This window comes from Typopeltis vanoorti, chromosome 23 (assembly GCF_054136105.1).
Source record: "Typopeltis vanoorti isolate ZY-2024b chromosome 23, IOZ_Tvanoo_1.0, whole genome shotgun sequence".
Classification (NCBI taxonomy): domain Eukaryota; kingdom Metazoa; phylum Arthropoda; class Arachnida; order Uropygi; family Thelyphonidae; genus Typopeltis; species Typopeltis vanoorti.
The window spans coordinates 75091455-75108821 of NC_143571.1; the positions used below are offsets into that span (position 1 = coordinate 75091455).

Sequence of the window (17367 nt, forward strand, 5' to 3'; positions counted from 1 at the left end):
CTTTGGGGTTACCTCAAAAGCATGGGGCAAAGCCCTTCATCCAGCAGATTTGAAAGACAAAATCGCACATCAAGTATGAAACCCTTCAAGAGATCAGTTGCATTCTGCTGTAGACAATGCTGTATGGTGGTATCAGCTATTGGTCCTGCACAAAGGCCAACACACTGAATGCCACATCTATTGATCAAGGAGATCCAAATCTCCTTGTAGCATGTCAACTCTATGTGATGTTTTTTGTGTCGTTATTTCATGAAATGACTGAAATAAACATCAAATAACTTCATTTGTCAATGCCTCTAAATCATTTCACAATCACATACCATCTGATTCATATTAGCGTAATTTTTCTTCTACTCATAGCACCATATTTCTCCTATGGGTCATAGGGGAAATATGATGCTATGAAATAATTTTTTTTTTTTTTTTAATTGTTGCATCTCTTTCTTATGATCTTGTTAAGATACCCACCAAGTCTGGAGGTGCTGGTTCTCTCCACACATTGCTCGGAATAGGGGTACTTTAATTTCCTGTAGTTGAAGACAACAAAGTTCAACTCTAGAATACTGACTGGTAAAGCTTAAATTTAGCAGACCAATTCATGCAACCACTGGTATACTACTATCAGAATTTGCCAATTGAAACTCCAAGTTCTTCAAATGCACTACAGCACCCAGCAAGAACAATATTATTATTAAAAAATAAAATAAATAAAAATAAATAATGTCCAATTTATAGACATTTACCATCAAAGCAAGTTTTTCAATTTTGTCTTTTTATCCTTTGCATTATACTGTGTCCTTATTAGTGCAGCGCTTAAGAAATTTTTGCAAATTTGTAAATACATTCTTTCTAGATAGCTGATCAAAAATAATATGCTAACCTAGCAAAAATGCAAGATTGCATGTAGCCAATATGCAGGACGAAAAACATGAGTTTCTAAGAGAAGAAAATACCAGCATGCTACCTAAGCATAAATCAGGTAACTCACTTTCAAATGAAAAAAGTCCAAATAAAGATTCATCATCATGATAAGATTCACACAGTGGCGTATTTAGGTATTTGCTGCCCCTAGGCCTGCAGAAAGTGCCGCCCCTCATATTTAATGAACATGCTGATTTACATATCGTAAATTCGTAATATGAATAACTATATATATAAATATTATGACTTATCCAAAATGACCTAAAACATTCTACGTCTTGCCGCTCGCCAATATGCTTGCAGACTCAACTTACAATGAGGAAAAGAAAAATATTTTGAGGCAGTATGGTGTGAGATAGAGGTGAATAGAATCAAATACTTGGTGGGATGTTGTTATAGACCTGGTAATGTGGATGGTGGTGATAGTGAAATGTATAGTCAAATAAGCCAAGCAAATAAGAAAAGGGTGATCATTATGGGTGATTTTAATTATGGCAATATAGATTGGAATGAAGAGATAGCAACTGGAAGTAAAGAAAATGAGTTTCTTGAGTTTCTGAGGGATAACTACCTCAGACAGTATGTAACAGAGGGCACACGAGGATTAAGGGTCTTGGATTTGGTCATCTCATCGGAGGATGTAATTATCAATGAGGTATCAAATCATCCACCAATTGGTGAAAGTGACCATGAGATGATTACTTGGGTGGTTGCCAGCAGTGCAAGGACCCCTGTGAAAAAAGGGTATATGTGGAACTACAAGGGGGGTGATTATGAAGAGCTCAGGAGACAGCTTGCAGGTGTAGCATGGAATGAGGAGTTAGCTGGAAAAGAGATCAATGCAACTTGGGGGATTTTCAAAAAATATTTAGTAGATGCAATGTCTAAATGTATACCATGGGTGAGAAGGTTAAATAAGGTAGGTGTGAGATGGATGAATAAAGAGATCAAGCATGCAATACAGAGAAAAAGGGCATTGTGGAGGCAGCATAAGAGAAGTGGAAGTAACAAATTTCATGAGGTCTACAAAGACCAGGCAAGGAGGGTGACTTGGTTGGTGAGAGTAGCTAAAGAGAGGTATGAACAGCAGTTAGCTAATGAAGCTAAAAAGAATCCTAGGGAGTTCTTTCGATATGTAGCCAGCAAAAGAAAGAATGATTATGGAAGGATGACACTGATTGGAGGAAATGGTATAAAGACAGCTGTTGCAGAATGTGTGGTGGAGATACTTAATGAGCAGTTCATAAAGATCTTTCAATCTTGTGAATGTGACTTCATGGAGAGATTAAGAGCAGTTGATGATGGGGAGTAGAGACTGACTGTAAGTGAGCAAGAGGTGTTTGGGGAGTTGAGTAAACTAGATGTAAATAAGGCTGTGGGACTTGATAATATATCACCGCGTATTCTGAAGGAATGTGCCAGAGAGTTGACACCTGCCTTGACATATTTTTTTAATACGAGTCTTTCACTTGGTCAAGTCCCTAAAGAGTGGAAGGAGGGCAAGATTGTGCCACTTCATAAAGGAGGTGATCGAACTCAAGCATCAAACTATAGGCCTATCTGTGTGTCAGGTGTTGTGGTTAAGTTGTTGGAGAAGCTTGTGAGAACTAGGATCCAGAGTTGGGTTGACAACAATGGTATAATCTTTGATGGACAGCATGGATTTGCTAAAGGGAGGTCATGTTTTAGTAATCTACTTACTTATTACAATAAAGTGACTGCTTCCCTGGACAGAGGAGAAGGATACACAGTAATATATTTGGATTTCGCAAAAGCTTTTGATAGAGTACCTCATGATAAGTTGACAGTCAAACTAGAGCAGATGGGGTTGGATATTAGATTAGTGCATTGGATTAGAGACTTGCTATCTGATAGGTATCAACAAGTTGTGTATGGGGGTGCAATATCCAAGAAAAGGAAAGTCACTAGTGGAGTGCCTCAGGGATCTGTTTTAGGGCCATTACTATTTAACTTGTATATTAATGATATTGGCGAAGATTTGGATGGAGATATTCAGTTGTTTGCAGATGATGCAAAGTTGGGACGAACCATAAAGAGTAGTGAAGATGTTGTGGCCTTGCAAGAAGACTTGAATAAATTGAGTGATTGGGCAAGCAAATGGGGATGCGAGTTCAATGTTGCAAAACGTAAGGTTTTAAAATTTGGAAAACAAAGATGGGATGCAGAATTCATGCTTGGTGAGAATATATTGTTGGAAGTAGAGGAAATAAGAGATCTGGGGGAGATAGTGGATAAGGATCTAAAATTTAGGGGACACATCGCCAAAATTGTGAAGACAACACAAAGACTTCTGGGAATGATGTGGAGGACACTGACGTGTAGAAGTAGGGAGATTCTTGTTCCATTGTATAATATAAAGCTTTGATTAGGCAACACATGGACTATTGTGCCCAGATTTGGTCACCTGGTTTTCAGAAGGATGAAGAGATGTTGGAAAGGGTCCAAAGGCGACTGACTAAGGTAGTTTCTGACCTCTGGAATGTCGAGTATGAGGAAAGATTGAAAATATGTAATTTGCAGAGTCTAGTGGAGAGAAGGAAGAGGGGAGATATGATAGAGACCTACAAGTTGGTAAGGGGTTGTTATAGGATCAATGGTGGAGAAGTTCTACAGATAATAGTGGGAGATCAGGGGAGAACCAGAGGTCATCCCTGGAAACTGTATAAAGAGGATGTGAGTAGGGGAGTGAGAGGCAGGTTTTTTCGTGCAGAGTTGTGAATGATTGGAATGCCTTGCCTGAGAGTGTGGTGTCTGCAAGGAGTTTGAATGTGTTTAAGACGCGGTATGATGAGATGTGTGTGAGATAAAAGGACCTCCTAGATGAGTCTTTGACTCCATGAGGTCTTGTTTAATAATAATAATAATAATAATATTTCTCTACTTGTGAATATATAAGGCATATAAGTTACATGTTATAATTACAAAAATGAGAAGTTGGAAATTTCTGCCGCCCTTCGAAATTTGCCGCTCTAGGCACGGGCCTATACCTGAATACGCCACTGGATTCACGCTCTGTTCTTTTGAAATCAAATGACGCAATATCCCATCATGCGTCCAAAGGTGTGCTATGGGGACACTTTATGTGCTTGAAAAGAATAAAATGACAACTTTTCAATAGTGATTTTGACCATTATTTCTCTTTGTTTTGGTATACACAACTTTGCAATTCCATGGTTTCATTTCTGTTACCAAAATTTTAAGAATTCCACCATGAAACCAGCTATAGCTTTGAATATTAAAAAGGAATGATAACATCTAAATTTGGATACCATGAAATCAAAGAAATGTGGCACAATGTTTTTTGTAAAAGACACCAGTGAAAACTACCTATTATGGCTAGTATAGCACAAGTTATGTGTAAAAAAACAATCTGACAAAAACATGAGGAATGTGAAAACAAAATTATAATTACTATTTTAAACTTGCAATAAAAGAAATTCTGATTTTTAAAAAAAAAAAAAAAAAATATATATATATATATATATATATATATATATAAATTTTCAGTAGTAATTTTGAGGGGTGTTCATCAATAACTTTTTCCATGAATTCATTGTTTTACAGTTAATGCAATCAAAATATAGTACTATCTCTGCTCACAAAAAGGAATTACTTTGCTTCCAATGATGATTCCCAAATATTCAGGCAAATTAATATTAAGACAAAACACTTAGTAAGAGCTAAACATTCTGCAACATAAAATAGCCAAATGTCACCTCAGGTGACAAAATATCATGCTAAATGGTTGGAGTTGACACCTGCCTTGACATATTTTTTTAATACGAGTCTTTCACTTGGTCAAGTTCCTAAGGAGTGGAAGGAGGGCAAGATTGTGCCACTTCATAAAGGAGGTGATCGAACTCAAGCATCAAACTATAGGCCTATCTGTGTGTCAGGTGTTGTGGTTAAGTTGTTGGAGAAGCTTGTGAGAACTAGGATCCAGAGTTGGGTTGACAACAATGGTATTATCTTTGATGGATAGCATGGATTTGCAAAAGGGAGGTCATGTTTTAGTAATCTACTTACTTATTACAATAAAGTGACTGCTTCCTTGGACAGAGGAGAAGGATACACAGTAATATACTTGGATTTCGCAAAGGCTTTTGATAGAGTACCTCATGATAAGTTGACAGTCAAACTAGAGCAGATGGGGTTGGATATTAGATTAGTTGGATATTAGATTTATTGGATTGGAGATGGGCTATCTGATAGGTATCAACAAGTTGTGTATGGGGTGCGATATCCAGGAAAAGGAAAGTCACTAGTGGAGTGCATCAGGGGTCTGTTTTAGGGCCATTACTGTTTAACTTTTATATTAATTATATTGGCAAAGATTTGGATGGAGATATTCAGTTGTTTGCAGATGATGCAAAGTCGGGACGAACCATAAAGAGTAATGAAGATGTTGTGGCCTTACAAGAAGACTTGAATAAATTGAGTGATTGGGCACGGAAATGGGGATGCGAGTTCAATGTTGCAAAATGTAAGGTTTTAAAATTTGGAAAACAAAGATGGGATGCAGAATTTATGCCTGGTGAGAATATATTGTTGGAGGTAGAGGAAATAAGAGATCTGGGGGTGATAGTGGATAAGGATCTAAAATTTTGGGTACACATCACCAAAATTGTGAAGACAACACAAAGTCTTCTGGGAATGATGTGGAGGACACTGACGTGTAGAAGTAGGGAGATTCTTGTTCCGTTGTATAAGGCTTTGATTAGGCCACACATGAACTACTGTACCCAGATTTGGTCACCGGGTTTTCAGAAGGATGAAGAGATGTTGGAAAGGGTCCAAAGGCGACTGACTAAGGTAGTTTCTGACCTCTGGAATGTCAAGTATGAATAAAGATTGAGAAGATGTAATTTGCCGAGTCTGGTGGACAGGAGGAAGAGGGCAGATATGATAGAGGCCTACAAATTGGTAAGGGATTGTTATAGGATCAATGGTGGAGAAGTTCTACAGAGAATAGTGGGAGATCAGGGGAGAACCAGAGGTCATCCCTGGAAACTGTATAAAGAGGGTGTGAGTAGGGGAGTGAGAGGCAGGTTTTTTCGTGCAGAGTTGTGAATGATTGGAATGCCTTGCCTGAGAGTAGTGTGGTGTCTGCAAGGAGTTTGAGTGTGTTTAAGACACAGTATGATGAGATCTGTGTGTGATAAAAGGACCTCCCAGATGAGTCTTTGACTCCATGAGGTCTTGGGGTAATAATAATAATAATAAATGTTTAATGGAATTAAAAGAGCACAAAGTACAAATTAACCTCTCACATTTGAACTTGCTATGATGAAGCATAGTATTTTTCCTCCTTACTATGATTTTATATGTGGTGTCAAAGGAATGGCTTGCTGAATATGTTTTGTGATTATATACATATTTATGTTCTTCTTAATATTTTTAATAAAAAATATTTTTTATAAAATTTGGAAATTATGACCAACTTAGGAGAATGCTATCTTTGGTCCCATGGTATCAGTTACCAAATGGGAAAAATGTCAGCAATGCATGGGAATCTTTGACAAAGTGCTTAAATGATGCAGTATCTGAATGTATTCCTAGTGTTCGAAGAATAAATAAGTTGGGAGTGAAATGGATGTGCAAACTTATTAAGCAAGAGATCCACAAGGAGAAGATGATGTGGGAAGAATATTGTGCATAGGCAAGAAAAGTAATAAGTATTGTGCGGAAAGCTAAATCAGAGTATAAAAAGAAATTGGCCATGCAAGCTAAAGGCAACTTAAAAGAATTTTATTGCTATACTGCAAGCAAAAGAAAGAAGGAAAGAATGTGAATTCAAGAATAGCTTCATTGAATGCAGATGGTACTCTAGTGTCGGAAGCTAATGAGATTGTTCAATTAATAAGTGCTCACTTTGCTAAGATATATCAACCAGGTGTATGTAACATGGTGCACAGTGGTACTGCTACATTGGATGAAGAGTTAGGGGTTCACGAAAATGAGGTTGAAGAGGTGCTGCATAATCTAGATAAGAATTTACTAATAGGGACAGGTGTAATATCAGCCTGTTTGCTAAAGGAATGTTCAGCTGAATTGGCTAGGCCTTTCACATGTTTGTATAACTTGAGTCTCAGCTCTGGAATGATACCACAGGAATGGAAGGAATGTATGATGGTTTCATTGTGCAACAGTGGTGCAAAAACTGATGTGTCTAACTACTGGCCTATCAGTATCTCTGGTTTGATATTTTTCTGGTTAGAAAAGTTGGTAAAAACTTGTATAAGGAAATGGGCACACAAACAAGCTATACTCTGAAAGGGGCAGCATGGGTTTACTAAAGGAAGATCATGTTTTAGCAATTTGCTGATATTTTATAACAATGTTATGGCTGAATTGGATAAAAGAAATGGATACACTATGATAATGTTGGATTTTTTAAGGCATTTCATATGATACCATATGAAAGGCTGTTGCATGAACTGAAGAATACGGGATTGGAATATAAACTCTTGACTTGGATCGGGGATGGTTGACAGACAGATATCAAAAAAGCGGTATACTGGGTGTGAATCTGCCAGATTTAAGGTGACCAGTGGTGTGCCTCAGGGTTCAGTCCTTGGGTCATTATTGTTCAATCTATATATTAATGACATCAGGCAGGGTCCAACATCAGATGTGCAATTGTTTGCCGATGATGCGAAGATAAGCAGAGCAATTAGGGATGATACTGATATTCAGCACTAACAAAATGATTTGAATAGGCTGGAAATATGGGCAAACTGGCTGTCAGTTTAATGTTAATAAGTAAAATTACGCAATTTGGCATGATGAGATTTCCAATGGCATATTATATTAGCGGGGTTATGCTACAAGAAACTAAGAAGGCAAGGGATCTTGGCATATTAGTGGATAGGAATTTGAAGTTCAAAGGGCACATAGTTAAAGTTACAAATACAACTCAGAGGATAATTGCAATGTTGAAACAAACCTTGACATCTAAGGATAAGGAAGTCATTTTGCCTTTCTATAAGGCTTTGATAAGACCACACTTGGATAATTGTGTGCAGATTTGGTCTCCCGGATTCCAAGGGGATAGAGAAATTGTGGAAAGAGTGTGAAGAAGAGTTACAAAGATTATATCCGGATTATGGGATTTAGATTACGACGACAGATTGCGAGTATGTGAATTACAGACTCTGGTTAACAGGAGAAAGAGGGATGATATAATTGAGGTCTATAAACTTTTGGATGGATGTTATAGGATATATATTGCCTGATGAAATTTTTCGTTATATGGAAGGTGGGGAAAGCACATGGGGCATCCATGGAAGTTAAGTTTGTTGACATCAAGAAAAGAAATGGGTAAGAGCTAGGTTTTTCTCTCACAGAGCAGTGATTGAGTGGAATAGTTTGCCTTTAGGGGTAGTGAGTGCATCTAGTGTGAATGAATTTAAGGGAAGGTATGAAAGCTGGTTTGGGTGATTCATAGCCTCCTTCGATGAGTCCTTGACTCCCTGGAGGTTTTAGATAATAATAATAATAATAATAATAATAATAAAAGATAGACTTCTATTTGGGTTTGTAGGTCAGATTTATTTCAAACTAAGTTATACCAACTAGTTTTGCCAACTATAGCTGTTGGCTTACATCATAGAGCATGTATGATCTCACTTGTTATGTAGGAACATTCTATAATTTGTAACAAAATTTAATTCTGGCAAGTCTAGAGATCTAATGAGGGTCTTCCAGATCTCAGGCAGAATTAATCCTTGGTTTCTATTTAGGTATTGTTTTGAACAAATAACTGTTGTGGCTTTTTTTATGATTCGTGAGCGGAAATCCTCCTCTAAGTAGGGCATGGAGCTTTTGTCCCATTCTATGGTATGGTTTGTCCTAGAGAAATGAAAGGCTAACCCCGATTTGTCAGATGTACGCATTCTGTTTTTTGTAAAAATGCAATTATATTTGGTTCATTTACAGTTTTAATATAACAGTTTTAGCATTTAAGTGGTCTTACATCTATATATCTTTTACCCTAACGAAGCCAACAGCAATAGTTGGCGAAACTAGTTAGTATAACTTAGTTTGAAATAAATCTGACCTACAAACCCAAATAGAAGCCTATCTTTCCTATAGTTCTTGTGGTCAAAAATAACCGTTTCATCAATAATAATAAAATTCTTAATAAAAAAGTAAAAAATAATAATAAAATATAAAAATTTAAAAAAAAAAAGAATAACATAATTAAAAAAATAATTTATGTTCTTCTTCTTATTATTACATGGCACCTCCAGGGTGTCATGTAATAATAATAAGAAGCTCTCCCTCGATGAGTCTTTGGACTCATCAAGGGAGAGCATCTATTCTACAATTCTATCTCCACCAACCGCATCATCATCCACACCAACGTCATCTACCACCCACCACCACTAGATTTTCACAGACAATCACAAACATCCATGCCCATGGCAGGATTCAAACCCCCAGCCTTTTGGCTGGAGAGCAGATAAGCTAATCACTCGGCCAGTCAGGCCGATCCTCTTAAACCAGCCTTTCTCCAGAAAAAATACCAAATCTTCTTGGATTTCAAACTGTGCTTTAATCTGTCCACAAGAGGCTGGCTTGCAGGAACAAGGAACCTATATACACCAGGAATAGAGAAGATGGAGTTGGTCTTTAGTAGAGCAGATAAGGTCGGCCAGTTTCAAGCACAGCTTGAAATCTGTGCAGAGTCTGAATTTTGAAAAAACACCAAATATTTCTTCTGGCATACTCCAGAAACAGGGAATAATAATCACATGCACTTAAAGAAAGTCAAGAATCTGGGAAAAGATTAAGCATTTTGTTAATTCTGTTGGTATTGTAGCCATGCCGGAGCAGAGCTGACTACTACCGGGTGCATCCCCAGGTGGTGGATCAGGGAACAGCCTTCAGATATGGAGGCTAGCTGCAGTACAGTAACAAGAGTATGAAGCGCCAGTGGCACATGTCTAACTTGTGCCCCCCCCCCCCTAACCCAACGCAAGTGTCTAACTTGAACCCCCTAACCAAAAATGACAAAAATTTTGAAAAATTTAAATGTAACAAGTTAAATTTATTTATCTATTTATTTATTTTTTACATTTTTTTACCTTTTGTACCCCAAACCTAGTTGCACCCATGGCGGGGGCCTCCTTTGCCATGTCCTCGTTATGGCATTGGCTAGCTGTGACATAAGCAGCCATGGACCAACAGCAACTGAGCTATCACGGCATGGGGGAACAGAGGTGGTAACTCTATCTCACTTATAACCTCACAAAGCCCAACGACAACACGGTGAGTAGTGCCGCCATTAAATAAGCACCTGCTGGAGCCACTGCCCCTGACAATGGAAAGCAGCATTGACAGTACTGACACAAGGGTGAAACCAAATGATGACAGAAAAGCTTGTGATCAGAGATTTGCAGATGGCAATATGATTATATTGTGTACGTCTGTAATACTGTGCAGCAGAAAGCAAATGGAGAAACTACTGCTCTACCTTATCTCCAGAACAACCACCATGGCGAGCAAACTCTTACTGGAAAGTGTCAACAAGATAATATGACAATGTATTACTCTGGGAATGATGAGAACAAACATCGACATGGTGTAGCTATAATAGTAGATGAAGAAATCAATAAAACGGTAATAAATTGGATCCCATTTTCTCAGAGGATAATGCTGTTACAACTTAAGGGAAACGTGTTAATATAAATATCATCTAAGCTTATGCACCCACAGCTGACAAAAGCGAAGAAAAAGTTGAAGAGTTTTATGAACACTTAAAAGAGATTAAATATTGAACAAAGAAACATGAAATAAACATAGTGATGGGTGACTTCATTGTGAAAGTGGACAGAGGGGGTGATGGAGAAATTGTTGGAGAACATGGCTTAGGCACCAGAAATGAACAAGGAGATCACTTGTCCAGTTCTGTCAGGAAGAAGATTTAGCAATAGCAAACACCTGGTTTAAACTTCCACCCAGAAGACTGTACACTTGGAAATCTCCTCAAGATAATCAACATAATATTGTCAGAAAATCAAATTGACTACATACTGATAAATAAAATATTCCACAGTAGTATAAAAAGCACAAAGACTTATCCTGGAGCAGATATCTCCTCACACCACAATCCCATAGTTGCAGAAATACAACTTAGATTAAAAGCAGCCAAAAAATCACAAAAGAAGAAAAAGAAAATTGATGTAGAAAAAATAAAAGACCCGAAAATAAATAAAGCCAAGACACAGCTTAACCTGCAATTACAAGAGATTAACATAGAAGAAAATGAAAGAGTGGAATCTCTTTGGAATAGCTTAAAGAATGCCATCGTAACAAGTATTGAAGAAGTAGGTTATGTGAATAATGTAAAACAAATGAGATTCTTTCTCTTATTGATACATGAAGAATGTACATACATGAAGAATGTACAAAAACAAAGACCTAGCCAAATATACAGAAATCCATAACATCATCAAGAAAAAAATAAAAGAAGCAAAGGAAAATTGGATGAAAAATTTATGTACCGAGATTGAACTGCTTCAGAAGAAACATGACCATTTCAATCTGTATAAGAAAATCAACCAAATTTCCAGAAAACTCAGAAAAAAGCAAACAGTGTTGCTACGAGACAAAAGTGGAACATTAGTTCTAGAAGAAAAGAACAAAGCACAGATTTTGATAAAGTATTTAACAGAACTCTTCAATACAACAGACAGAAACCTACAAATATAAAAGATAACATATAAGGCCCAGCAATTCTGAAATGTGAAATGCTATAAGATCAAGTAAAACAGGAAAAGCCAGTGGACCAGATGGTGTGCAAACAGAATTTTTAAAATTAATAGAACTAGATAACATCGAACTTCTTGAAAAACTGTTCAATAAAATATATGAAAGTTGCAAATTTCCACCAGATTGCCTCAAATCTACGTTTGTCACTATCCCAAAGAAGCCCAAAGCGAATTCCTGTGGCAACTTCCGACTTATTAGTCTAATGAGCCAAACATTAAAAATATTTTTGAAAATAATTCAGAATCGCATCTGCAGAAAAAGTGAAGAAACTGTGTGAAATGCAGTTTGGCTTTTGGAATGGTTTTGGTACTAGAAAGGCCCTTTTCTGCACCCAAATACTTACAAAATTGCATAGAAAAACAGAAATCTGTCTTTATGTGTTTCAAAGATTTAAAAAAAGAGTTTGACAAGGTCAGACACACAAAGTTAATAAAAGCCCTTCAATAAATATAGCTAGATGAAAAAGACATAAAAAATCTGTATTGGAATCAATCAATTACCATTCAATTAGACAGTATTACCACCAGTGATATTAACATCAAAAGAGGAGTAAGACAAGGATGCATGCTATTACCACTCTTGTTCAACATATACTAAGAGGTAATCTTTAAAAAGGCATTAGAAGACTGTCCAGAGGAAATCACAATAAATGAAAAAATTGTTAACAACCTACGACATGCAGATGACACTGTGCTAATTATAGATAACATCACGGATCTCCAAAAACTCATTGACAGAGTACAGATAGAAAGCCAAAGAATGGGAATAAATAGAAACATCAATAAGACGGAATACATGGTCATCAGCAAACATCCAACCTCATCAATGAAACTGACACTCAATGGGAAAAATATCGATCAAGTGTCAAGGTATAAATATCTTGATTGCTGGCTTAATGAAAGATGGGGTCCTGAAATAGATATAAAGACAAGGATTGAAGTTGCACAGCAGTCTTTCATGAAAATGAGAATATTATTCTGCAATAAAAATCTAAACATAGAAGCCAGATGCCAAATGCTGAAATGTTATGTCTGGTCCATTCTGCTCAATGGAGTTGAAACATGGACACTGAAGGTGACAACCATCAAGAAAATTGAAGGCTTTGAGATGTGGCTAACTAGAAGAATGCTAAAGATATCATAGACAGAAAAAATTACCAATGCAGATGTCTTAAAATCCATTGCCAAACCCAAAGATCTCATAGAAATAATCAATAAATGAAAAACATCATATTTTGGCCACATCATGAGAAATACCAACTTCTACAAACTATTTTGGTATGAAGAATTGATGGCAAAGGAGCTAGAGGAAGAAAAAGAATATCTTGGTTTGACAAGATCAAGACGTGGACAGGAAAGAGCAGCATACAACTGCTCAGATTAGCGCAAGAACGCAGTTTGTTTGCCAAGATTGTCGCTGACCTTCGATAGAAGATAGCACCATAAAAAGAAGAGATTGTAGCCATCAGATAAGGAATAGTATATAGCTTGGTTCAGCTGTGAGATATGCTTTACTAGAACAGAGACTGATGGCTCATTACTAAGTGTTTTAATAATGCTATACTGATGAGAAAGATGGGAGATGAGGAGAAAATATGTGAATATATCTGTAGTAGATGGGTTTTTGTATATTGTAAAAGAGAAGGTACCACTTGGAAGATGTATTATTAAGATGTCTAGAAAGGCTAGACTATTGCTAAGTTCTTTTTCCATAGTAAAATAGAATTCTTGGATGCTGACTGTCAAAGTGAAGGAGGAATATGTCCACTGTCTAGACCAGCCTTTCTCAATCTTTTTATTCTGGAGGAACCCTTGAAATAATCTTCAGGTCTCAGGAACCACTGGATAAAAATTATTATATCTTTATCTTTATTTATTTATGTATTATACACACAATGTTTATTTTATTTTCAATCGCAATCTCTTGCAGAGCCCCTAATGATATCTCACAGAACACTAGTGTTCCGTAGAACCCTGGTTGAGAAACCATGGTCTACACTACAAGGCCAAACTCAGAACAGATCAATATCTTAGCCAAACAAAAGGTGTAAGTGGAAATGTGTCACAATAATAATGTGCCAAGAGCCTGCTTTTCAAAACTCCATGTAAATATTAGCAAGTGGACATAAGAACTCATTATTACATCCTGTATATATTTTGTTCTTCCTGTAAGGAGTAGAGAAGTGTGTTATCATGGATAAAACTATTTCTTAAGCATGCAAAGGTGTCATTCAAGGGGATATTAGTCAAGAGAGAAATAAAGTCAAAGCAGACCATAATACTGGAATCATTTAAAATTAAATTATTAGTACTATGATTAGGATCTCTATGGGCTAATGACTTGTAGAGGGGAGGCACATGACCAACACTGGCTCATACCTATTTGTGAATTCATTCACATTTCTTGCACTCATGACCTCCAAAGGCAATCCATCTAATCATGCACTGCTCTATGAGAGAAAAATCTAGCTCTGACCCCTTTCTTAACTGTATTCATTCTCAATTTCCATAGATACCAATTTCCTCAATTTCCATAAAGACTATGGAAATTGAGGAAATCTCAATTTCCATAGTCTCCAAATTTTCCACAGAATTTTTAACTTAACAGGTATGGCCAGTGAGGCCGAGTAAAGGATTTAAGAGAATCTGCAAGAGGAGGGAATCTGTATATCAGCAGCATTTACTATCAATTTGAGGAAATTGTTGGATTTGGGGATTTTAGGTAATTTGTGTATCTGGGGAGGGGGAGATCAAAAGGATTTGAAAATTTTAAGAAATCAAGAACTTTTTTTTACCAATCTTTTTATTGTTTAATCTGAGAATTTCTAGGATTGTAATCAAGGAATAATATAAGTAACAGTCATAAGCAAAGCATAAAATGCACTTCATGCTTATATTCCTAGTGTGTATAGAATCTGTTCTCTATGGATTTGAGATGTCTACGAGACCACAACTTGGATATCATGTACAGAATCGAATAGGGAAATACACGATTCATCACAGCATGTCCAAATAAGGAACTTTCTAGAATTGCAGCTGTGCTTAAAAACCAATCTGATTGGTTTTTAAGAGCACATGCAGCTTCTGAGTTAGAACCTTAGGTTTCATACTATGCCCACAGAAGACTCCTTTCTTAGATAGGTTCTAGCTTACAAGTGTGAAGATTATTTGTGAAGATGAGATACTGCTAAAGCATTAAACTGTTTTAATTCATTCCTTCTGCTGTTTTCATTCCATTAAGCATTGACATGCTTACTCTAAGCATCTAAGCTGAATACATGGTGACAAAATACACAGTAAAAATGTATCCTGTTTTATGAAGATTGGTGCCTTTTATAAATTGCATAACTTGTTACTTCTCTTATCACACTACCTCTAATTATATTTTATTAAGGTGATATCTGCAATGAAACGAACTTTAACATATAAAGATAAGGATGTTACGTCATTTTGCCTCCTTATAAAGCCTTGATAAGACCTCACTGTGTACAGATCTGGTCTCCTGGTTTCTGTGGTGATTCTGATACAGTGAAGCGAGTGCAAAAAGAGAATGTTAAAAATTATATCAAGTTTGTGGAATACTCATGAAGACAGATTGAGAATTTGTAGACTGCAGATGCTAGCAAACAGGAGAAAGAGAGGTGATATGATTGAGACTTGAATTTCTGAAAGGGTCATATAGGAGTTCAGTTGATGGAATTTTTCATTTTATGGAAGGTGGGGAAAGGATGAGAAGGCATCCTTGGAACCTTAGAATGAATGCCAATGAGAAGAGATGAGGGCTAGATTTCTCTCTCAAAGAGTGGTATATGATTGGGATGGTTTGCCATTGGATGTTGTGTGTGCAAGCAATGTGAATGAATAAGTATGACAGCTGTGCATGAAGTATGTGGCCTCCCTTGATAAGTCCCCAACTTCCTGGAGGTCTCTCATAATAATAATAATTTCAACTTGGTTTCCATTGCATCTTCATGAATGCAAACACAAATACTCAAAAAGCAAAGACAAACCACAGATCAGTATTCCAGCAAACCTCTGGCATCACAAGGCAATTTTAGATGATGTCTCACACTAAGTCTCAAATTTCTGGTAATATGAAGAAGGCATATTTAAGTAGGTTGATTTTGAAAAGCTGTGACAGATTCCAAGAAAAGCCTCTTGTAAGCCTCTACACAAGAATTACTTGTAGAGGAGAGAAATTTTCTTCCATCACTGCACTGATCGACTTATTCAGATCAATTATCTGAATTCAATCTATCTAAAAATCTGAATTCAATTATTTAATTCAATAGCTGCAATACTATAGGCTATTTTCATCTCTGCAAAAGGCAGCAGAGCTTCCACTCTGACCAAAGTGAACCAATTTGCAGGAGCAGACAATATTTTTATGCCTGATGATAGAAGTGGTGAAGATGATCTCTTAGTACGTATATAATGGTAACTAATTTTTGATAAGGCCAAAAGGTAATTCTATATATGTATCTGAGCTTTTGCTAGTTTTTCAGGAGGTATCCATGGTGTGTGGGACAGTGGTGGATTTTTATTTCATTTATTTTTTGTGTGATAAGGATTCTAGCTGATGGAAGAGTGAAAAACGTGTTGATTCTACGAGAAGGAAAGACTGTCCTAAGACAGTGCCATAGACGTGCCTATTTGGAGATGATACAAACAAAATACGTTTTTGATCCTGTTGGCTGTCCTGCTAAATACACTCTGAACTTCATTGATACGACAAATCGTAAATTTTACAGCAAAATTTTATTGCATTTTCATATATTTTAATAATTCGTTTCTTTTATTTCTTATTGAAAATTTTCGTTAGCGAGTTCTACAAAACCGAACAAATGCATACTCATATTTAAACATCATGGCTGCATAATCTGTATGGTATTTTAAAGTATTACATGAGATCAGAGCTGAATTAAAAGTCAAAAGAAAAGAGGATGAAAATATAACTGCCTTAAAATGAGCATCGGCACATCCTAATTAATCAAAATATCCGGGTTTCTTTCAAAGAAGGCCGGACAGCGATCCCTTTCCGCAAAATTCAACCACTGAATAAAATACAAATGCCAAACAACAGGTGTCGACTGCGAATATTAGTATGAAATCTTACATTAATATTAGTTCATGTACTATAAAGAACGTTCATAACAAGAAACAAAAACACATTCATAACCAATTCACGCACTATAAACAGTATTTTAACACGAAAAATACATTACTGATGCAACTGTTCGCTATAGGGGAAAATAAATAAATACAGTGCCTGTTTAAGGAAACAGTATAGTTGAAATGAGCATATATGAACAATTTCGAAAACGAAATACCGTACTTACAAAAGCAAGAAAAGCGGACGATCGAATAATTGTTCACACAACAAACAGATACAACTCAGCAAGACAAATATACAATACAACGAATATGCATTGAATTTTCGTACTATACTATCTTACACAAGTCCCTTGTCATGATGGGACATACATAATCGTCGTTATTGGTATTTAGGGATAAAGTTGGCCAATCAATAAAGACGTCTCTGATAAACACGCCAATAGCACCTCTCGTTCCTGAAATTTTCTCCGGTTACCGTGGATTAAATATGTTCAATTACATTGACTATACAGTATACTGTATTTGATAACGCTAA

The 17367-nt window shown here is 36.5% G+C and overlaps 1 protein-coding gene across 1 annotated transcript in view; it reads right to left on the reverse strand.

The window, feature by feature from the left end:
- The window catches only part of LOC150093994 (uncharacterized), a 120491-nt gene extending 103334 nt beyond the window's left edge, over positions 1 to 17157 (reverse strand). Inside the window, exon 1 of the mRNA XM_090412932.1 lies at positions 17057 to 17157. The gene's annotated coding sequence lies outside the window, so the exon portion shown is untranslated. The remainder of the gene's footprint in view (positions 1 to 17056) is intronic.
- Positions 17158 to 17367: the final 210 nt, after the last annotated feature.